At 42.6% G+C, this 22,984-nt stretch overlaps 1 protein-coding gene across 7 annotated transcripts in view; it reads right to left on the reverse strand.

The window, feature by feature from the left end:
* The window catches only part of LOC143316988 (adhesion G protein-coupled receptor L3), a 201,521-nt gene extending 179,790 nt beyond the window's left edge, over window positions 1-21,731 (reverse strand). For 6 of the 7 annotated variants that reach the window (XM_076724885.1, XM_076724884.1, XM_076724887.1 and 3 more), the window contains exon 1: window positions 21,099-21,731. The gene's annotated coding sequence lies outside the window, so the exon portion shown is untranslated. Of the gene's footprint in view, window positions 1-20,783; window positions 20,881-21,098 lie in introns of those variants that run through there. The other variant, XM_076724881.1, reaches the window with a different exon arrangement.
* Window positions 21,732-22,984: the final 1,253 nt, after the last annotated feature.

Raw genomic sequence — 22,984 nt, forward strand, 5'->3', positions numbered from 1 at the left:
ACTGTCAGAGCCCAATTCAAACCTGCTCTCTTCTAATCATCTGTGTTAAAGTACTGGCAGTAGTTGAGAACTGAAGCCTCCAAAATATCTTCAAAGGGTTTTGGACCAGAGAAATGTACACCAGGCAGTTCCAGGTACTCAAGGCAATCTTGCACCATTACTACTAGGCTGCCCATTCCGAAGATATGCAACTCCATTGAAGTACTAGCATGGATGACCCAATGTGACACTGTGAGAGATAGCTGCTTATTAATGCCAGGTTGCTCATTAATGAAAGCATAAGTGCAGAGTTACTCAGGACTGTGTCTGAGTTTATACTCCAACACTGTGTAGCTGGCATTTGGGCTGAATTTAATTTAAGAAAAATATCAAATTGCACATTTTTCTGAGCAAAAAATGATTCAGCGTTCTAGAAATTGAAGTAGAGAACTGCATTTGTGGTATACGCACTATTAAAAAAGATATGATTGCACCAAAACTTACATTGTGAATATGGGAATAAAATCCGATCAAGTAAAATAACAAGAAACTACGTGTATATAATACATCTATAAGTCATGTCCGACAATGTTTTTCCTATTGGACAAAAAAAACTGACACAAAAAACAAGAGTTTTGATCAATTTTGATGAAGATTGATTTTCTATTTTATTTTTATCATTTATTTTTAGTTATCTCTGAAGACTAACCTTTCAGAGTACATTAAAGGCTGTTTAAAATAATGCCAAAAAAAAAAGGGAGGGGAATGGTTTTCATGTGCTTGGAATACCGCTCTGAGATGAAAACTGACAGTGGGATTTCGGTTTTACATCATGTTATCAACTTTTCACGAGCTTCTAATGATATTACAGAGAGCAGAAAATGATGTGAAAGAGTTTTGTTGGACTGCCAAGTAAGCCAGCCAGGATCACTTGATATCTGTAAGTGAATGATTCCCCATCGCAGAAAATGCACAAAACCAAGAGGAGGAACCGCGTGTATCATCATGGCAGTAACACACACGAAATGCTCCTTGGAAGGGAGTCCTTGGCCCTTTTCTGGGTCACATTATCTACTGTACTCCGTGTTTCAGTTCCCATGGTGAGAGGAGTGTTTTCTAAATTACAAAGTGATGAAACACAGGCTGACTCTCCTGCTTTCACTGCCATGAACTTACACCCAAATCTGATTTCACGCCCCCAAAGTGATTCATTGTCGTACAGTGTGCTGGACATCGCTGTTGAGTGTGGTCACAAGTGCAACAGACCATATTGCTGACCACGCCCGGCAGTAACATTGGGTGTAACAATGCTTTTCTGCCATGGAAGATGGAGAGCTACATCTTTCTTTGTAATGTTCAATTCAACAAATCTCAACAAAGCAGGGTGAACAAAGGGGGTATCATGGGTTCACATAATCTGCTGTGGAGAAACAATCTTAAAGCTGACTAGTATTGCCTTCAAAGCACACAAATAAATCAGGTGACCTTCCTGTCTCAATTAGCCGACAAAGTCTCCGCTGACGTTGATGAACTGTTTGAATTCATCAAAGGTGTTGGAGCTGGCCACTGTGGACCGTGCCTCATTCCTATACATGCATAAATAAGTATATAAAACGCTTGGATGAAAGCACAGTGCGTTTAATCTCAACAAGCATTCGCACACCTAACAAAAGCCTACAAAATAATCCAGGATTTTCCCCAACTCCTTCCAGGTAAACCAGCAGTCAAATTGAATACTTAATGCAGCTGCTTCTAACAAAAGGTAAAAGACAAGACCCAAATCCACAATGAATATCATCAATTTTTTTTTTTTGTTTGGACTGCACTCGCCTTCTGCTCCTCTCCAGCCTGTGTAGGCTTTGCAGCTGTTGGTTACCTCACCCTCGGGCTTCATGCTGTTTCGAGGTAGACAACTAATCATGATGAATCGTGCAGGGGCGTGAATTTGACCAGCTGAAGAGAGAGCAGGCCAGGACTAACGATACACTTCCTGCCTCAAGGCAAAAAGTTGCACATCCTAGTTTGAGGGCATCCCTGAAACACATTAGCCAGCTTATCATTTGCGTGTCAAACAGGAAAAAAAAAAAATAACCTGCTATCAGGAGACAAAAGAACATACAGTGGGAGAGAGGAGTGGACGCATGCAGCCGCTGTATGACTGATCCAAGTCGACAGCCTGTGGTGTGTCTCTATAAAAGCATTTACTGAGGCACGGCACCGTGGCCTGCCGAAAGCTCATCAAAGAGTGGCTTATTTTATCAGCCAAGTGGAAAATGTGCTGAGAAAGAGAGAGAGAGGCAATAGTGAGGAAGTCAGCGAGAGTAACTAAGCTATTGTGCCCATCGCTGACCCAAACACCCGCGTTACAGTAGTTGCGGCTGCTCACAACAAAAGCCCTAATCGGCGGAGTGGGGCTTTAAATTAAACGACCCTGTGGTTGTGACACTGTAACTGACAAGCCGGCCTGTGCGTGCTGAGGCCAAAGGCAAAGGAGATACGGCTAATGGACAGAAAATGTATTGAAATGGTGGCATCTGTTACAGGTAGAGTCAGCCTTGAGTAACCGACATACTCCTGTGTGTGAAGTGTGCAATACTCACTGTTGGTGCTCATTCGACGACTTGCAGCTATTTCATAGATTATACAGAGTTTCAAATGAGCTCCTCTCAGAGACAGAAATAACCAGGCTTCATAAAGATTTAGTTTGCACCCTCAGGTAAAGTGCACTTCTAGTATAACATACCATGACTTCCCTCAAATGTAACTATTACAGCGCTCAAACGGTGACGAAGAGTCCGCATATATTAAGTGTTTTAGTCCCATCGACAACATGAAAACGTAAAAGGCGACGGAGAACAATTCATCGCTGCATCAACGTGTGAAATACAAACCAGGCCTCTGTTCACGAAATGTAAATTGGACAAATGACGTTACAATGCTATTATCAGTTAAGTAATCATAGCCAGGCAGGGACCGCTCATTCGGAAAGGAGGAAAAGCCGACCAACCAAAGTCAATGGGCAGCATTTATAATGCATGGGCAGCATCCCTACCCCCAAGGGTCACATTAAATTCAGGCAAGCTGATAACAATTGACTGAGTTTGCTGGCAACTGCAAGAAGATAATGTATATTTACATGTCTGCTCTCTCATCTTTTAGTCTCACTCTGATTCTCTGCCTTGTCATTTTCTCAGAATCCATTTGTCGTGGACTCTCTCTTTTCTTTTTCTCACAATTCTTCTCCCTTCATCTATCATCGTCTTTATGTTTTTCCATTAGTCCCTATTTCTCTCTCACACTCTGTGTTGGCATACCAATGAGAAGAGGTGATGGGGGATGCAGAACAGCAAACACTACAGTTCCTCCCCTGAAGACTTCCTTTTACACAGGCCCTAATTGGCCTTAATTGGAAAGGGATGAACCTTGGGATATGAGTCTGTAGGTTACTAATGTATGCACGAGTGTGTTCTTGTTTGTGTCCATTCGCCTGTGTCTATGGAAACATACAAAAGACAGAGGTGATGAACACAAACAGCCTCTAGAATAATGCATTCAGCAAAGTGGTACCCCACACCTCCATTTTAAATTTTCATCCGTGGGTGTATGCAAGCTTGTGTGTTTGAATATTTATGCAAATATCATGTTTTTGTCATCCTCGGGCCCTAGATTTCTTCTTAAGCCAAAGCGAGATTTATGTTATCACATCATCTCATCACCAATCCCAGCTCAGAGACGACTCTTAAATAGCTTTACGTCTGCGGTGCCCAATGCTAAATGCATGAAATGTATCGTCAAAAATAAGCTGTCAAAATGCTATGCATTCACATGGGCATTTCCCCCTCTCTCGGGGCCACGGAGCTGTTTACCTTAGCAGGGAAATATCATTATGATAATCACGGTTGTCATACATACATATTCCCACCACGATGACCAACCTTGCAGGAGAACATAAAAGTCAATAGAGGGGAAAATTGTATGGGTGACACTTGTGGGACTTGACACCATAGGTCCTTCACGAGGGTGCACGTTATGTGCATGTACAATCAACCGTTTAGCATTTTTCTGTGATGGTAATGCCACACAAAGAGGCACATCTGTTCTGTGGCAGGTTACTGGTTAAGGCCACGGAGAGGTGCTCGGAGAGACAGAGGATGTACTTGAGATGAGAGCTGCAAGACATCAAAAAAGAGGATTACCTTCAACGGCCGTGAGTTATATAGTGCTCTCAAAATGAGTCAAGCCACTTGAAACCCGGGGTGCAACGATGAACATTGTTGATCAACGTTTTTCTGATAAATCAAGCAGTTGTTTAGTCTGTGAAATACAATTAATCAGAGCATAAGGCTTATTTTGGCCAAAAAACTGTTAAAAACTCAAAAGTTGGTTAAGAGTGATATAAAAAACAGATGCAATTCTCAAATTACAGAAACTGCAACCAAGTCAACCAAGTGATTTAGAGCTGCAATGGACAATTATTTTCATTATCAATTAATGTGACAATTATTTTTTCAAATAATGGATGAATCGTTCGCTGTATAAAATGGAACAAAATAATGAAAAATATCCATAATTAAGTCCAAAATGACAACAAAATAACAAATGTTACGCTCGACCAACGGTCCACAAATCAATATTCACATTTGAGAAATTGCATTTTCTCTTAAAAAAATGACTTCAACAATTAATCAATGACCGCAACTGTTGCCAATTGATTTTGTTTCACTCATTTTAGCACTAATGTAAACAACGCACATTCACTACACGCAAGGGAAGAGCACAATGTCCCCCAGGAGTTGCCCTCTCAACTCAAAAACAGAAAACCTGCAACTGATTGAAGGACTGGATCGAGTTACAGGTAGTTTACTTCTGAATGCTGTTTCCATGTGCAAGCGTGTGCGCCTCAACCTCGCTTCTGTGCCCTTGCCCTTCCCACCCTGACAAATATGGAATTTGACCCTTTCTGAATTCTGAAGCCGACCTACACACTGAATATAACCCTAGCATAGGCAAGGGGACTGAGGTGTGTTTCCAATAAAGTCAGGTCGTTGCGTGTGTGTGTGTGTGTATGTGTTTGCAGTGTGTGAGAGGGCATGTATGCATGCTCTGTGTTTATGTGAAATTCAATTGTGTATGTCTCTGTGTATTCATGTCTGCGTCTTTAAAGAGGTTAGCATAACCACATGTGTTTATTTGTTCATATGTGGCTGCTTTAAGGTGTGTGTATGTGTGTTTGTATGGGTGTGCAAGGGTTCAATAACCATGTGTGCAGCAGGGGGGCTCTGGAGTGTCTCAGTACCCAAGGCGCCAAGGACATGGCTTGACAGGTGTGTGCGGAGGACCTAGTGGTCTGCAGAGCGGCAGCGGGCAGCAGCACAATGTGCCCATTCAGGCCTAGAAGGAGACAACCGAGATAGCGCAGGACCCCTGTGAGGAGGGGGCAGTCATCTGGGGGCATGTCAACTTTTCACTGTGACTACAAAGACAGACATAACTATAACTGCATCAAGGCAATAATGGGCTGTGTGACCCCATGCTGGGTCGCTGTCCACTGGTACGTGACGGATTTAGGTTGTCTACAGTTTCATCTGTGGACAGATTCTGCTGAGATACCTTTGACTACTGAGGACAAAAATTAGGTTCAATGTGGAACTGCAAGGTCTCAGAAGGTGAAGAGTTGAGAAACGCAGTGATGTTATATCGGCTAAGAGTGGAAGCTCTCTGAAGACTTGTCAAAATAAATGATTAAGAAGTTATATACAACACCCTATAATGTAGAGCAGTCTGCTTTTATTCCTTTCATCCACAGTATATGCCAAATCTGTCAAGAGAACGCAAGTCATTGAAATAAGAAAAATACTTTTTCTCTTTTCAGAACATTACCGAAAACCAATTTCCACCGGTCATTCTGCTAAAAATTAAGAATTCCAACAACAAATGTAATTGGTTTGAATAATTTCCAATTTGGTTTTCATTCATACAATACAGTTTTTATTATCTCTGAAATTAATAATTGGAGGGGGGGGGGGGGGGGGGGTCTGGCAATTTGAGTAATTCAACTACTAAGACATGCATTTGCACAGTCACTGAATTATGGCAAATCCAGCCCAGTGCATACTAATGTACATACATATACACTCAGACACCAAAGGAACTTGCATGAAAAATCATGATGATACACAAGCAAATGGCAGCATGTGACAGAAATGGCCAGTGTCTGGAAGAATTACATGGCCGTGTGGTCCATATGTCCTTAACGCACATCTGACAAGAGCTTTTAAAACACATACAATGCCACCAGCACTGCTATCCATGCAGAAAATTGGACAGCTATCCTTCAGCTCTGACATAAATCTGTGGGGTAGCAACACGCATCAGAGAGCAATATAGTATAGAAGGAGTCTCTGCTGAAACCAAAAAGTAATTGAATCGAGGATGAATATAGACAGGGTGGGATGAGAGTAAACGGAAAACATGTCGCATGAATTCGATGTTCTGCGAGAGAATGCTTTCAGGATATATGCAGGAAGGACAAGTCTGCTCAAAAGGAATAAGCGACAAATGATCACAGAAGGAAAAAAAAAAGGCTGAAAATTGTGAAATCATCTGGAAATGCGAAAAACTTTGTGATCTCTGTTGTTGCCCTTGACGGTGAAGCAAGAAGCCTTGGCGGTTGTTCTTTAAACCCAAACTCATCCACACCGTTTCTGCAAGAATTCCTCCGTTCTACAACATATCCAACACGAGCAAGATAACCTTAACCTACATACGTTGTTACCATATACTACACAGCAGAGGTCTCTGCAGCAGCAACCCCTCAGTCCCAAGGCTATCTGCCCACTAAATCACATTTGTAGAGTCATATTAAACAAGTTGCCCTGAGGAGAGTAAAAGCCCAGCAAAGAATGATAGGCATCTTTCTATCACTGAAAACCTGCACTGCATTATTCCATGGTAGTGGCTGATGTGATAGAATTTGGCAATCGACTGCTTTAAGGTTTATAATATGGACTGAGGAAACGTGTTCAATTCTTCTTGGGCACAGGGAGAGATAAGGGCCATGTTCTCATCAGGCCACCTGCAATGAGCAAATGTGGCTGAGCTGAATGGATGGGAAAAGACACAGAGGCTAGGCTAGCTACTGCATGGTCACTATGTGAGGATTCAAGGTGTGTTTATGCTTATAATTGCAAGAAAGGGCTTTAAAAAGAGAGAAGAGAAATGCTTGGATGTTCCACAGTCTGCGTATTTGCTGACAGTATAGAATAAGGAATAGATTACTTTTATGCTACAAGCACACCAATGCCCTCCAAAATACACCATCAACAGCAGACCGTCATCAGAAATGTTAAATTTAGTCATCTGAAAACGGATGCTAGGACAAAAAGGTGGGAGGAAACCAGAAAAAGGTGAGCAGCAGTGTGGTGTGGTGACCAATGGTCAACTGAAAGAGGAGCTGAATGTTAAAGGAAACCAGGATTTTTGACACAGCTAGCATATTCTCAACAATCTCCTGCTGGTACTGTCTAATTGGGTATGTTGCAAGCACAACAAGAGCAGAGTCATTGCCACAACTGTCTCATTCAGCCCAGCATTTTAGGAATTATGCTCATATGAAACAATTCTGCACCCCACATTTTCCATCCAATGCCAACGTTCAGTGTAACTGCAGGAAGTAGGGTGCAGTATATGTAGCACAGTGCAAACCTGTCACTCACAACCACGCAACTGATGCTCGTCTTTTTATTAACCGCAATCTTTCCCGAACTATAATCAAGTGTTATAATTGCTTAACCCTAATAATGCCCTGTGAGGACAATCTTTTCTAATCTTAACCATATTGTAGGTGTAGAAAGCAAGAATATTAAAAATGTTGGCATTGGGCATCTTCCAGGATTTGGCAGAATTGTGTAATATTGATGTTCTTGTCAGGCAGCAGGGTTGGTCTAATTTCACACCTTTTACCATTCTGATTAAGTATTCTTATCAGTGTGAACTGGTTTACATATTGTCAGCTGACTTGCTGAAATGACTCCTGAATTTGGTATCAGAGACCAGAGGAGCTGGAATGATCCCTCTGACCTCCTTGCTTTTTACCTGTTATGGTCTGGCATGTCATTTTTGTTAGGCCATCTAAGAATCAGGTAGGGGCAGTCAAATTTAATTTTAACTGGGCGTAATACTTCATTCCAGCTATCAAGTGGAGGTAATACTATAGTGGGGCACCAAATGGCAAACCATTCCACAAGTCTCAGAAACGATATACCGTGACAGTCAGTATATTTTCTGGTTTCTGTTACTTGGGTCACGTATAGGTCGGGAATGAGACTTTAGAATGAGGTACGGAGGTCACAAGATTGGTTCAGCATATTTTGCATGCCATTAAAATTGTATATGGGTAATGGGTACGAAAACAAACTGCCAGTGCATGGTAACAGACACAAGGAGACAGATGGCTGCCGGAGTGGGGTTTCTTATGCATGACGAATTGCCGCATCTGCTGGTGTGACTGTGCAAAGCACGCGGTCAGGGGAAGTTCTCAAGAAAACAGGAGGAAGCGTCATCTGAAAACAAGCAAACAAAAGCCAGGCTGTCATCTGTTTCCAAAGTAACTGATCTTTTTATAGTCCGGAGTCATCTGCAGTAGTCAAGTCAGGCAGGAATCCTGCAGGGACCTGAGGGCAGTCAAGGTGGCAGTCACTCTCCCGATACCCAGGTGAGGTGACATTCTGCCAAAATAAAGGCTTAAGATTACTGGAAACAGCACCTGAAATGGGCAGAAATCCTTAGGGGGAAAGCTGTAGAAAAAGCTCAAAGAACCATCAACAGGCCTTTGCCACACCTTGTCATCCAAGTTACAAAAATCCACACCGGAGGTTGGTCAAAGTTTGTCAGATGTCAAAACAGATCACAAAAACCATCAAAACTCTATCAAGGTAAAGTGCTCGTGTGGCCTCTTTCCAGACCTGCCTTGGTTCCTTTTCAATTCAATGGCATTTCCTAATTAGATGGGAAGGATGGTTTGATGTACATGCTCTCATTGTATTAAAAATAAGGGTGAAAAAAAAAAAGGGCCATGCATGGAGCCCCCCTTGTTTGCCTGCAGTGCAGCGATAGGGAAGGTTACAATTGTCTCTCCCTCTCTCCAGCGCGTCCACAGATGCAGAGAAAAATCGATGCACAAAAAGCACTTCATTCCTGCTCAATTTCATCCTTTGCTGCCAGTATAATTAAAAGTGGCTTCTACCGACTTTCCAATCCAAATTTCCCCATCAGCTGGAGGTGGCCTGCTCAAAGTCATCCATGCTGAATTCAGGGGAAAAGGCTTCTCTTGGGACTGTGATGGAATCACATATGCAGGACTCATGCTGATTGTATGAGAGGTCAGGTTATCGACAAGTCTGTGGCAATTCACTGAGGGAGCATGTGCACTTTGTTTGAAGCGATAGATGCCGTACAGCAGGAAACAAGCGAGCCAGCAAGGGAGAAAGTGTTGAGGATACTTAATTTAAGATTTCAGGGGGTCATGTCTAATTACTGCACAAGCACAATTAGATTTTTACTCGTAAAGATTAAATCAAATGCGAAAGGGAGACTGCAGGAATTGCCACAAACGCCAAACTTAAGTTTCTTTACGACAAGTTGTTCTCCTTGCTTAATTTCCATTTCTACCAAAGCAACATGGAGAGTATAAGTAATTTCTCCACACTCTTTCCAAAAACCACAGCTTCCTGCACTGATAACACCAGCTGAGAGACAGAAATTAGCAAATTACCTGTGTGTCATGGCTGCATCAAGCTGCTGGACCAATTATTTCTGCTCTGCTGCAATTGTAAAGGCCTCTCCAGCTGTGTTTGACACAAAGCTGGCTTAGGGAGGCTTACGACTGACCAAAAACATAAACAAGATTACAGGAGCCCAACCTTTCACAGGTCTCACAAGCGACAACGGGACCCCTGCTAAAAGGACTGCTGGTCAGGAGACGCCAAAAAAAGTGGGAAGCAGCTCTGCCGCCTTCAGCATCTCTTTGGGAGAGACTGAACTGATAAGAAATTGTGGAACAAAGCAGTCCTTGTTGTCTATACCAATCAATAATGGGCTGTTCATTAGTAGAGGCCGTATAGCGCACACAATTAACAAAAAGAGAGAGAACAATGCATCAAAAAAGTGAAATTGCAAGCATAGGTGTAACAAAACAGGATTACAGTTTAACTCCCACATTCCACTGATGACTTCCAAAGCAATAACTACAGCTACCTTATTAATCATTATGGGCAGAAATTCCATGAAGGGCTGACCTCCGCTGACCTGAGTGAGCTCATTGTCTGGTGGCATGCTGCAGTTTCATATTTTCCATGTGGAACTAGCATGCTACTGTGTTAAGCTATTTGCTCTGTCAGCCTGACTTTTAGCTACATTTATTATTTATGAGAGGGTAAAAGGGGTCCATGAGAAGATTATAAAAGCTTAACATTTTGATGAGATTAATCTAGCTATCAATCTGTGCATGCATACAGTAGTGAACCAATTATAATGTGGCCGGTGATGAGCAAATAACATTTATATCTCTGACTATATGTTCTGAGCTGAGAACCTTAAAAAACATTAATTGGAAGCAGAATTATTCCGGCGCTATCCATAAGAAATTTACATCATGAGCATGTCACAGCGCACCAGCAAGGTGCGGAAGCGAGGGATTGCCACTATCAATGCAGCCTCTGTCAGAAGATAGAGTATCACTGTGGAGAGCAGGAAGGGAGTGGATGTCAGTTGCCTGGAGAGGACGATCTGACACGTCAACTCCCACTGTCTGTCATTCTGTCCTCCCAATGATGTATGGATGTTATATGGCACCACTCACCCAGCAGAACCAGTCAATACTACCATGCCGAGGAATGCCATAGCAAAACAATGGGAGACTGTGACCCTTGTTATGGAATGACAAAACTCCATGAGGGTGGGGGTGGGGGGGAATGAGGCTTAAAAGGGGGAGGGTGTCTGTTTTATTCAATAGCACAAGATCAGCAGTCCCGCGGTGGTACATGAATGATTAAACATTGCAAGAATAACTTTACAAATGCTGAAAAAAGCTCATTTGGATCCATCTGTGGCTAGAAATTCTGGAGTTGATATTGACAACATTTCACAGCAGACTTTGTCAGGGATAGAGCGATAAAGTGCTGGATTTGCTTCCATCATTATCTCTGGTATTTACACAGTCCACCAATCTTTATGAAGACACAGGCAGGCTTTCAGTGTGTAAAATTAATGAAAATTAAAAACGAGGAATGAAAAACTAGAAAAAGTAGTCATATGAACACAAAATGGGACATTTTTTTCAGGACGCACACAATGTGAAGTATTATCGGCATTCAAAAAGAAATTAATTTAAAAGTAGTAGTACATAAAAAATAAACATATCAATATATCCACTCCATATTGGGAATCCCATCAAGCAGCCTGTCTACCCTTTGCCACTGTAGTGCTAACTGAGCTGAGTTTATATTCACCCAACTTTTAACCCGAGCAAACTACTGCTTGCAATCATTAGACAAATTTTTTTTTAAAGTGCAAAGAACACTAAGGATAATTTTCTCAACTGATTCCACACACTCCGCAGCACCTCAAGGTGTGTTTTCCATTAACTGGAGGGAGGGCTCTGAATAACAATCCGAAATTTTCAGCCTGCCATATGAGCAGCTCGATCCAGCCCTTGAACCAAGGTGACGTCCCTGCGTGGGCGGACGAGAGGAATAGGCCCCCCGTTTTCTTGCTCGCCTGCGGGGGCTCTGTTCTTGCCTGCGCGCCAGCACCGTTATCTGCTGCTTATTATTTGGCTGAATGAGCTGGAGCAGGGCTCACGGGGCTCGCTTCTGACATAATGACTGATTACAGTCTTGTGGCTCCCCTCTAAGAAATCCCACAGTTGCCACCATTGTGCCGTGGCGTCTCAGCATCACAGGCAAGACCAATGTACAAGCGGATGGCGAGGTGGGAGGGGGAGGCTGGTCTTTCCAGTGACAGCGTAACTGCTACTCAGTCCTCGAGCTGTCATGACTGACAGAGACACTGGTGGACACCTGGGTCATCCACCTACTTGTCATCAGGGACCTTGTTAACGACTCCTCTTCTAACTAAACGGCTGAGATGGGAATAAGTTAGATATTTCCATATCCAAAGCCGAACTGCAACAAATGTGACTAAATAATGATCCTTGTGGTTTAATTCACCCTTGAATTGTAAGGAGCACATTTGCCACTTCTCCTCCCTGCAGAAATGCAATACATATTAATGCATGCAGACATTAAGCACATTAGGAGTAATACGTGTCACATGGACCATTCATAATGCACAGCCTTATGAAGACATCATCCATCCTCGCCCGTGAATGTGGTATACAGACGCATGCAGGTGTGACAGCAGTCTGAAAACAACGCAGAACAGGCTCTGTCAATAGCAACCGTTTCCAAACAACAAGAGAAGTCAATCTGTCAGCACTTTTCAAACGCCAGCTTTCAGGCAGTCAATTAAGTTCAAGGTGAGACAAAAATGTGTTGTCATTTAAACCGTTTTGCTCCACTGGGGCGGTGCATCAATTCAGTCATCTCCATTCCAGAGGTGACAAAGGGCTGGCAGGGAAGTTTATATTTGCCAGTGGATACACAGTTCTGCTGTCAGTACACCAACCTGAGATGAAGCGGGATAGCAGGTGTACAAAGCGCCAAGATTTAAAATGCACCGTTCCCCATGAGCGGAGGCTCATAAAGACGGGAACAAACAAGGAGCTACTCGCAAGGAGCCTGATGGCTGAGGCAGCTGGTCCTGCCAGATCCCACCCCCGACTCCCGCTCTCCTAAATCCAATCGTATGCTATCGATTAGGAAAATCAATTTAGCCTAAGTCATAAGCACAGAGGGAGATGCTGGAATGCTGTAATACATTCATCACAAGTGGAATCAGATTCTGATCAACTCGCAGAAGACACCGTGGTTTAATGCATGGTAAATATTCCTTCCCTTAATAAGAAAAAGAGGAAAGGACCTCACGTGATAGAAGCATAAATCCTTCATTGTGGAGCTATCCACCTGTGTGCAAAATACTTTAATTATTCGCCTGCAAAAATGCTTCTACCCTCTGTAAATCTTATAAAGTATGAATGAGAAAATGGTACTTTAATTTAAAAAGATTCAGCGGGATATTGTAATCAACATCTCTGCAAGGCATTCATGCTTTGTGTTTCATTAGAAGATCTTTTGAAGGGGAAGGCGGAAAGTCTGGCAGAATGGGGGAAAAAAAAAAGAAGGTTGTAATGGAATTTTATCCAAACATAATAGTAACACTATTAAACTTTCTGTTCTTCAGTGTGACAGCATATTTTGAAGATGTCAAAGTACTGAGGAGCAGGGACAGATTATTGAACGGGCATACTGGGCACAGGTATGAGGGCTCAGGGGGTCAGGGGGCCCCTGTGCCAGAGCCTCTGTGAACTGACTGTTAATATTCCTTGTCGGAAAGTCAATAAAATGACAACCAGCGTTGGAGGGGTGGAGGTCCTTTTACATGTCTGTGCCCAGAAGCCCATCATCTTATCATCTGTCCACGCTGACGAGCTACAGCACTTTACAAACACAGAACAGTTTGATAAAACAGGTTCAAAGGGATCCACAAAGGTATATTCTACATCAACCCTTCATCTAACCTCGCTAAAATATGAAATTAAGTGACCACTGGCATTACATTGTACAAGAGCAGCCATCTTTTTTTCTGCTTTACTGTAAGTCGAAGGTTTCTGATAACTGATCTAAGACTGGGGGTGCAAATATGCACCCGATATTTGCAGATACAGCAGCCTGTGAACAAGGAAGCAATCTTCATTTCTCTTTTCTGGCCAATTAGTGGTCAGATCAGGAGGTCCCAATGGTTTAGGGAGGCGTAAATACTAACCGTCATTTCCATTCATTTGTATGCGGCTGCAGGTGCACTACCTTATTATGTATTCAGGCCCAAACCTGCCTCCCAAACAGGCCATAAATTAACTTCTTTTAGAGCTTCGGTCTCAGAGAAGCATTGCATCTTTGTTTGAATCCTCTTCACTGGTCCAAAGTTCGCATGGAAAAAAAAAACCCTCGCAAGAAAGGAAAGCCATCAATATTGTTGAAAAAAACTGTCATACTGTAAAATGCACATAGACAAATGTATCAGATTTTACAGAGTAGTAAAGAGGTTGATGTACTGCGGCTCCGTCAGGCTTTGTCAGTTTGATAGCTTTTGGGTACCTTTTAACACCACCAACAGGGTCGTAAGAGTGGCTTGGATTGCTTTAAATGCTAAGTTGACATTTTTGGATCCATATCTGCACCCTAGCCCAGAATGTATCTTTTCACTTGTAGGAATTCACTTTCTTTGGGCCAGTTCTTTCTTAGTGGGGCTAGGGTTAACATTGTTATACAACCATCTACGTTTCAGGAATACAAATATAATTGCTAAAAAAAAAATGATATGATCAGATCAATGTCCTGTTCACCGCTCAGATATACTGCAGTGGCCCTTATCTGCTAGCAACCTTCTTATAAGAATCATTGTGGCAATACAAAGATGGCATCTCCATCTCCATTCATAAAATGAATGCATATCTGCATGTGCACAAGCCAGTTAATGCTTTGCACTCACATCTTCTTGGCGAGCAGCCTTTGCGTCTCTGCCTGCAGACGTTGTGGAGTGTTAACATGAAACGGCTACGTGTTTTGACCCCCTGGGGACAACTTAACTACTTATCAAGTTAAAGATGGAGGGGTAGCTCGCAGATAATAAAAAATGCAATTAAAAAGATGAAGAATTTGCCGTCACTGGTCATGGTAACATCAACACTTGAACTGAGCTGGTGTTCTGTGAATTTAGCTTTGAAAAAAAAAAGCATTTTAGCCTCTTTTGATTTCATGGTCAAACAACATTATCTCCCACTTCTACTGGGGCTGGGCGGCATACTGGTTCCGCCACCATCACTTGTGTCACATTCTGCCATGACAGGGATTTTGCAGTACTGTCATTACAATGATTAAAGTTTCAACATATTCAAAATAATCTGCGTTACTGTGGCTGCCATAACATGCAGGTAAAGGGCTCATATAACCCATATAACTGGGGCTGCACACAGTAACTACTATTTGCTTTACTGTTTATTTTGCTGTATTTCCTGTCAAATTTGGTGTTAGCACACTCCGCGGCTAATGCGGCTAGTATCACCTACTGTAGACCCACATGCTGGAGCAACATTAGCGTATTTAATATTGAGGAACAGTCAAGAGTAACTGTGTAAACACAGAGCCTCATTTGAAGCCAATTAAATAACCAGAGAAACTGTTTTTTTGTGTAGTCTCACATAGCCAGACCTAACGTTATCTCCACACTTCATACTGCAAAACAAGCTCAGCTTGCTTTGCTGTGCGAGTAAAGCCCGCCTCTGCTGCATGCCGTATTGGTATGTATGTCTGAAGTTGTATGTAAATACACTTGATAGAACTGGTCCATAGAACTCTGATTATTGCACTTTTCGAGTATACTTTGTGTTTTCTGCCAAATACATGCTGTTCAGATGTCCAACGGTACCCTTTGTCTAACTAACATTTACTAATTAACCTACATTATGGGGCAGGTTGCTCCCTCCATGTTGATGTAGGCCTATACCTCGTTTTCACTCCTATTTGGAGCCAATAAACACACGCATTTTTTAAAGATATGTTCCCTTACATCGCAAACAGAGTGACAAGAGGTGGAGTAATGTTTTGAGTGGAGTATTCCTTTTATATTTGGAATACTGTGATATAATAACGTCACCATGAAAAAATACTGTGATAGAAATTTTAGGTCATACCTCCCACCATCACTTCTTCGCGATGTAATATCCTTGCTTATATCCACACTTGTTTTCCTACTCACTGTCATGACTGCAAGTCAAAGAGGTATAGCCAGTGAAATGTTTCCATGATCTCACCCTGTCTTCAACACGCCGCAGACTCACTGGAGTAGTATAAAATCTCCTGCAAATCTGTCGGTGATTTAAAGAGGCTCATCAATACACCACACACCCTTTCCCTCTTATCCTAACCAACCATAAACCAGCCATGGAGAAAAGGCCCTAAATTATTTGAGAATCCCACCAAGTAAATAGCAGGTATACTGGTAGAAACTGGGTTTCCCAATTAAGGGAGATGAACAGACACTGTTGATTTTTCTCTTCTTCTCAACAGATGTAGCTACCTCGCACTGCGTTTTTCAAACTCTTTATCTGCTGTTTGTGCACTCATAGATTGTTCTTCATCACAAATATCGGTGTGCATTCGTACTCTTTCTTCTTTCTTGCAGGGGTGCAATAGAGGTGCAAAACACTGATATCAAACACTCAAATCCCTCCACATCAATGCTGTGCTCAAAACCGTTAACCTTGTTATATATATTCAATTGTATGTGTAAATACATGCTGCAGCTGCAGCAAAACATGCCATTTTAAAGGGAGCACTATCTACAATCTTCTCTGACTTTTACACTTCAAGTGCTCCAAAACACTGGGGTCACTCTTCGCAGAGCCATAGAGAATAAGGAAACTAACTGTCTGTTCTTTCCATCAAGCACCAGCTGAAGTCTCTATCTCAACTGTAACCCCCATTTCCTGCAGGGGGGGGGGGGGGGGGGTTGTGAAAGCTTGTGTCAAAACCTTTGTGTCCAAGCACTTTATGAGACAGGACAGCGAAGGTGTTGAGAGGCGTAGACCTTCGGCCGTGTGCTTTCTTTTTTTATTTTCAGCTTTTGCTTTTCTTCTTTTGTGACATTCCTGCCAGAGAAAGGGCCCCAGCAGACCAACCTGTCTCACTCCTAACAGCATGATAACTCCGGTCTTTGGGACCTTACAAAAACGAGGGCCTCACCGTGGCAGTGGGTGAGATTTAGCCCACAGGAATGTGAATGCAGTACAGTATGTGGCCTGCCTTATAGGTTTTTAAGCATTGTTTAAAAAGACAAAAATTATAGATACATAAATTGTGTATAGAGCCTATAAACCTGCATATTTAGCCACGAAGGCTACCCTGTCTGGAGACAGAGTCGCCTGTTACTCAAAAATCACAGGGGGAAAGAAAAAAAAAAAAAAAAATCCGCCAAGGAAATATAAAGCATCATCTTCCTTCTCTGAAGATGTTTCTGTAATGCTTAACATGTCAGCATCCAGCCGCGGGGATAAACAATCATTCAACTGCAAAATAAGTTTTAAATCCATCATTTAGACAGCCTGTGTGAGGACTCAGAAAGCTCTTCCTCTGTAGTGTCCTTATTTTCTAACTCGTCAAGGATCTCACGCAGTGCTGCCGATGATAAGTAAAAAAAAGAAGCGTCTAATCTTTCGAGAGCAGTCATGTCGTGTGCGGGGAGATTTAACATAAAGGTTTCTGTGGAAGGGATCCATGAATGCTGGAAACCACGGTCTTAAGTTACCAAAACTGCCCCACTCTCAGCCCCGAAAAATCTTCCAATTCGGGTAATAAATAACTTTCAAGCAGACTGTGCGCAGTGAATGAGAGTGCCATTGCAGCCTGGAGTCTGGTCGTGTAATATTTCACAAAATAAGGTGATGGCACTTTGTATGATTAATGCTAGACAGAGATTCTATTGGCCCACAGTGTGAATTAGCCAGTTTAAGTTGCACACGGGTGAAATCTGACCTGCAAGTGCACCAAATCCAGCCACGACATCACACCAGCACAGGAAACTGGGGCTGTAACTACAGATTACTTTCAGTCATTTCCTGCTGATCGCTTTTTTTGACCGCTGTTTCACCAGTTTGGTCGTTAAAACGTTAGAAAATAATATTCAGTTTACATTTGAGAGGCAGTTCATTTCATCAAGTATTCGCAAACACATGCCATTGTACTAGTGTAAGTTGAGGTGAATGGGAACGGAGTGACCTGATGTGACTGTAAATTGAAGCCAGCAATGTCACATATTCCATGTATGAAAGACGTGAGTGTTGAGATGAAGACCATTACCTCAGAAGTAATTGTAATCGATTTGCTACAAGCTAACTGTAAACCCTAACTGCTCAAAATAACATGGATGACAACAACAGCTTTTGCCATCTGTACTTCTACTAAACTAATTTTTCTGTATTTGATAAATAAAAACACTAATGAATAACTCCCCTCATTAGCGTTAAAGCATATGGGAGGCAGGAGGAATAAGAAATTTAAATCACAGCAGAGCCTGTGATCCCCAGAGAGACGACTGTTCACTCAGTTTGAGAGATTATGAATGTAACATCTGAAAAAGTATGTGCAGTACGTGACCTCGACAATTATGTTTAGTTGTACAGCTGCATGCCAGATCGCTTCAGACAAAGCAGTTAGATACAGATATGAAAAGGTATTCATTCACACAGTGATTCTGCTCTTCAGACCAGTGTCAACTGGTATTTGGGCGTAGTTCTTTGCACTGGTTTTAAGAAGGGTGGCGTGGACAGCATGAGGACAGTGCAAGTCTCATTAAAAGGGAATCCAGTTTAGGCGAAAAGCTTAAAGCTGCAATAGGTGCCGTTTGTCAAAAAAACAAAAATCAAATCCATCGCATCGACTTGACAGACTGTGTTGACAGTAGACAGGAAGCGTGTGGGCGACTGACATCTTCTTTTATCAAATGTAACTCCTTGAAGAATGGTGATCCAAACTGATACACCAGTAAAAGCCCTCACTGTGCATAATATAAGCCATGAAGCTGCACCCCACATAAGCTAACCTAATGAAGAAAATTGGAAAGCCCGCGTCTCCATTCATACCGCAACGACAAATTGGATTCCTCCTGACTGGCAAACCCGTCCAAAAAGGCAAAAAAAAAAAAAAAAAAATCAAGTAAAACAAATGGAACTGCCAATGGAAAGAAATTCACTGGCTGAAAAACTACACTACATCAATGGGATGAAAAAGGGAACATCGCAGAGAGTGGGGCTACTTCAGAGGAACAATACAAATGACCAAATGAAGAAAAAGCATGCTCCTCAACGAGGGCAGCAAATTAACCCACAGCAGTGTGCAAAAGGGAGTAATATGTGCCAGCACAAAGCACTGAAAAAAATAACATGATACAACAAGTAACTACAAGCCAAAGACGGAGCACATGGCTCTCTTAAAAGGGCTCCAATGAATCCTAAATCTAATGAGTTTTTTAAGGTTAAGGGTTCGAATTTCACTTTTCAAGTGTGGAAGGAAAGACAGACATTTCTGAAACATTTAACAGCTTCAACTGTCATCAGATGTTCATGGTCAAAACGCTCAAATACAGTGCACCCCTGCCAGTGTGCTGCGTCCATGTTTCTTTCAACCGCCTTTCACTATCTCAGTGTGATGCTTTACCCAAGGTAACCAATTCAGTCAGTATGTAGCGTGGTACCTCATATTTCAGCACACTGTCTTCCTACAATGGACGGCGATATAAGAGCTTCAAGTAAAGCAAGGAGAACGATTAATATTTTCATACAGCGCCGTCCCATCAGGTATCACACCAGATGCTAGGTTCAACTGCTGTTATATTAAATACAACCTAGATTATAGTCCACAAGGAGCACTTAGCTGAATCAAAATGGATGAGGCACGCTGAAAACAAAGTGCAGGTTGGCATAACCGTTTAGTCAGAAAGCATCAAATGTCCTCTTGAGTTTCCCCTGGAGGAGAAAGTCAAGGTTTTTACTGCTGGTTGGTAGAGGAAGCTGCGTGTGTGTGTGCGTATGTGTGAGTGTTGTGTGTGTCATCTGCTTGAGGGCACTTCTACCAGTGCAGATTATGACAGATGGTACTGCAGTCCTGGCCATAATGAATGCAATTGTCAAATAAAGATACAGCCGACAATAACGTGAATGATGCTTTGAAATGAAAGGGGAAAAAATACCTCATAGGTGTTCGAATTACAAGACGCCAAACGCTGGATGAAAAACTGCCCATGAAAGATCTGCAAGTGCACAGCTGATATTATGCTCAGGATAAAGTTCAACAAAGATCGAAGCCCGAATTGGAAATGAAGGGCATCACTGTGCAGTGATGGGGAAACTTCAGATGGGATTCAGAGTGATAGGCTTAGTTACCTTTTCTACTTTGATTCTGATGTTGAAAGACAGTGTGCTGTCCTCACATCAAAGCATTCGGTACAGCGGCCCCTCAACCCTGCACCTCTCTCAGACACAGGGCAGCATGTCTTCCTCAGCATGTGCAAGCGTTCCCTCTTTTCCTATGTGTGCATAAATAATCACATGTGTTGTGTGTGTGTGTGGGTTTTTTTTGCCTGCAATGACTGATCTGCAAAAAAAAAAAAATGGAAATGAGTCGACTGACTGAGGGGGATACTCAGCTTTTTTTCTTGCATAGCCAATACCAATAACTTGGATATTTAATTGCCAACACAAATTCAGCCTTTCATGAAAAATGCAGACGCTCACAGCACTGCATCCATCCTCACACTCCAGTGCATTTTGAACAAACTGCAACAGAAAACACCGGCCTGCACTGGTACATTTCTTCATTCAAGCACCTTTGAAAGATGCAGTTTCTGCTGCACAGACAGCTCCTGTCTTCAGCCGATAGACACAAGGGCTACATATTCGATTCAAATTGCGTAAAAACGGGAAGAATTAAAGGCCACGACTTTATAATGCACAAACTTCATTCGCAGGTATGCATCCAATATGCAACTTCTTTGCAAAGCCGTTTTCAGATCACAGCACATTGTTTCAAGCACAATGTGAACGGTTAAAAAGATTGAAAAAAAAGACCTTTCACCACTTTACATTAGAGCATAATCCAAACCTCTAACAGAGCGGGGTAATTAGTCCAACAGGGAATTGAAATTTTCATATTGGCTATCAATATGTTGCGCGTTGATCGGCGCTGATTGCACCTGAACGCATCGATAGCCCAGTTAAAGTAATTGAGAGTGGAGTGCATGCCAAGACTGACATGACAGCGCACATCGACACTACTGCAGGGATTAATTAATGGGCATGATGATCGCCTTGAGCTGAATCTGCAGATAATAGGGGAAATGCGCACAAGCAGAGGGGACGTATGCGTTCTGTAGAGGAAAGTCACACTTACCGCGGGTTTAGAGAGGACTGGAGGAAAGGAGGTACAGCCCACGTCCTTCCATTCAAAGTATTAGCGATAATTTCTCTCTAAACTGTCTTTCAGGCGTCGGGTACCGTCCTTACGCACTCTGCGTGCGAGGAATGGACTTGATGAGTGGGGTCGAGGAGGGAGAACAACGAATCCAAACAGTTGCCTCCGTTCAATATCCTGGTAAAAATCGCCTCGGTTGAATCTGCCGTGCGTCCACAATCCGAGTCCTGGTGATGCCGCGGGAGAAACAGCGGCTTCCCTCGCGTTGTGTATCCACGGTTCTGTCCCCTTACATCCCTTTATGGCACAAGGCGTCCTTCTGTGCGGGGGCTACATCACGTCCCATAAAGCTGAAAAGGCGAAACGCCAGCAGCCCTCGCCAATCGCGCACGCAAACACACACACACATACAAAAGAGTATCCAGAAGAATTTGACAAGGAGGGGGATGTTGTGAGAAAAGCTCCGCAGGGGTAAAGGGGAGTCTAAGTTGTTTGGGTCCAAAGACTGAGCTCTCTGCGACTATGACAAACCAATTGTGCGCACTGGCTGGGAGTAATTCTGTATGGAGACCGAGGGTTTGGAGAGCCACTGAAAGGTGAGAGGAAAAACTCGGATGTGGATTGCCGCTCTCGCTGTATACTCGGGCTCCACCTAGCAGCAAACACGAGATAACATGCTCCAAACCCGAGCCTCTTTACCTAGAGTATATCTTGCCTCAGGCTGGCAAGGATACCTATGTTATATTACATTCTGTCTGTGCGCCCGCGACTGTAATATTTATGAAATCCACCGCCTCTCTCTCAAAAGATTGCCTGAAAATGCAACGAGTGTAAGGACTGAACCATCGATAGGTCAATCAAGGAGATGTAGACTGAAGATTTTAGTTAATGACCAAAGATGCCAAACACCGTTTCTCCAGGGCAAATTGTTATTCATACAGATGAGTTTGCTCGAGGCTGTTGGAGCGCCATGTTTTCATCCCACCACATCCACTCTAATTCCAGTTGTTCCTTTGACTGCAGCTGGAAATGCTATAAAAGAGGAGTCAAAAATGGCTTCACATTATTGTGTCCAAACATGACATAAATATTCAGACGCCGCACAGTTTGATGGGAATTCAATGATCAAAAAAATACCAAAAAAAATGACCTTCGAACGCTGCACCAGCTGCACATCTCCAGCTGGAGCCTGCCACCATTGAACCTCTCAATCATCCTATAGCCAATTAATCACTCTAATTATCTTAATTACAATCAAACAATAACAAGTAATCATCCAATCACTCACCCAGTGCTACACTAATGAGCCCACGTGAACGCAGACCTAGTAAAGCACATTTTTGCACTTGTTTCCTGTCTGAGGAACACCTTGAACTCCTGAACGCTTCAATGAAAAATAACCGGCTGCCTGCATTTGAAAAGATGCAGCGTTATCTCTTCCTGCCACTGCTTTCCATGTAACCCCGATGCAAATGGATTTCTCCAGGTAGAGCGCTGACCAAAGCTGCCTGCCATTACGCTTGCATAAACCAGGTAGCTTCAAAGCGATACCTTAAGTGCCATTCAATATACTGCTGCCATCTCAGCTACGTCAAATACACAAGGAAGACAACATAGAAGTCTTCACATTAGCAGTGATGTGAATACTACACCAATATTAGGAATGCAGATGCCTACAGACTAATAGAACACTACTCAGATGTGGATCAGTTCATTTTTATCTTCCGAATAACACACTCTTCATGATTAAAGTATAAACAGCTTTACATGTCCTCCACTGAAATGGAAAAGCGTTTCAAAATCATGGAAATGAAGGCAAGTGAGACCTGACTAGATCTAGTTTTATTGCAGAAAAAGACAGAAAA

Source organism: Chaetodon auriga, chromosome 24, assembly GCF_051107435.1.
Source record: "Chaetodon auriga isolate fChaAug3 chromosome 24, fChaAug3.hap1, whole genome shotgun sequence".
Taxonomy (NCBI): Eukaryota; Metazoa; Chordata; class Actinopteri; order Chaetodontiformes; family Chaetodontidae; genus Chaetodon; species Chaetodon auriga.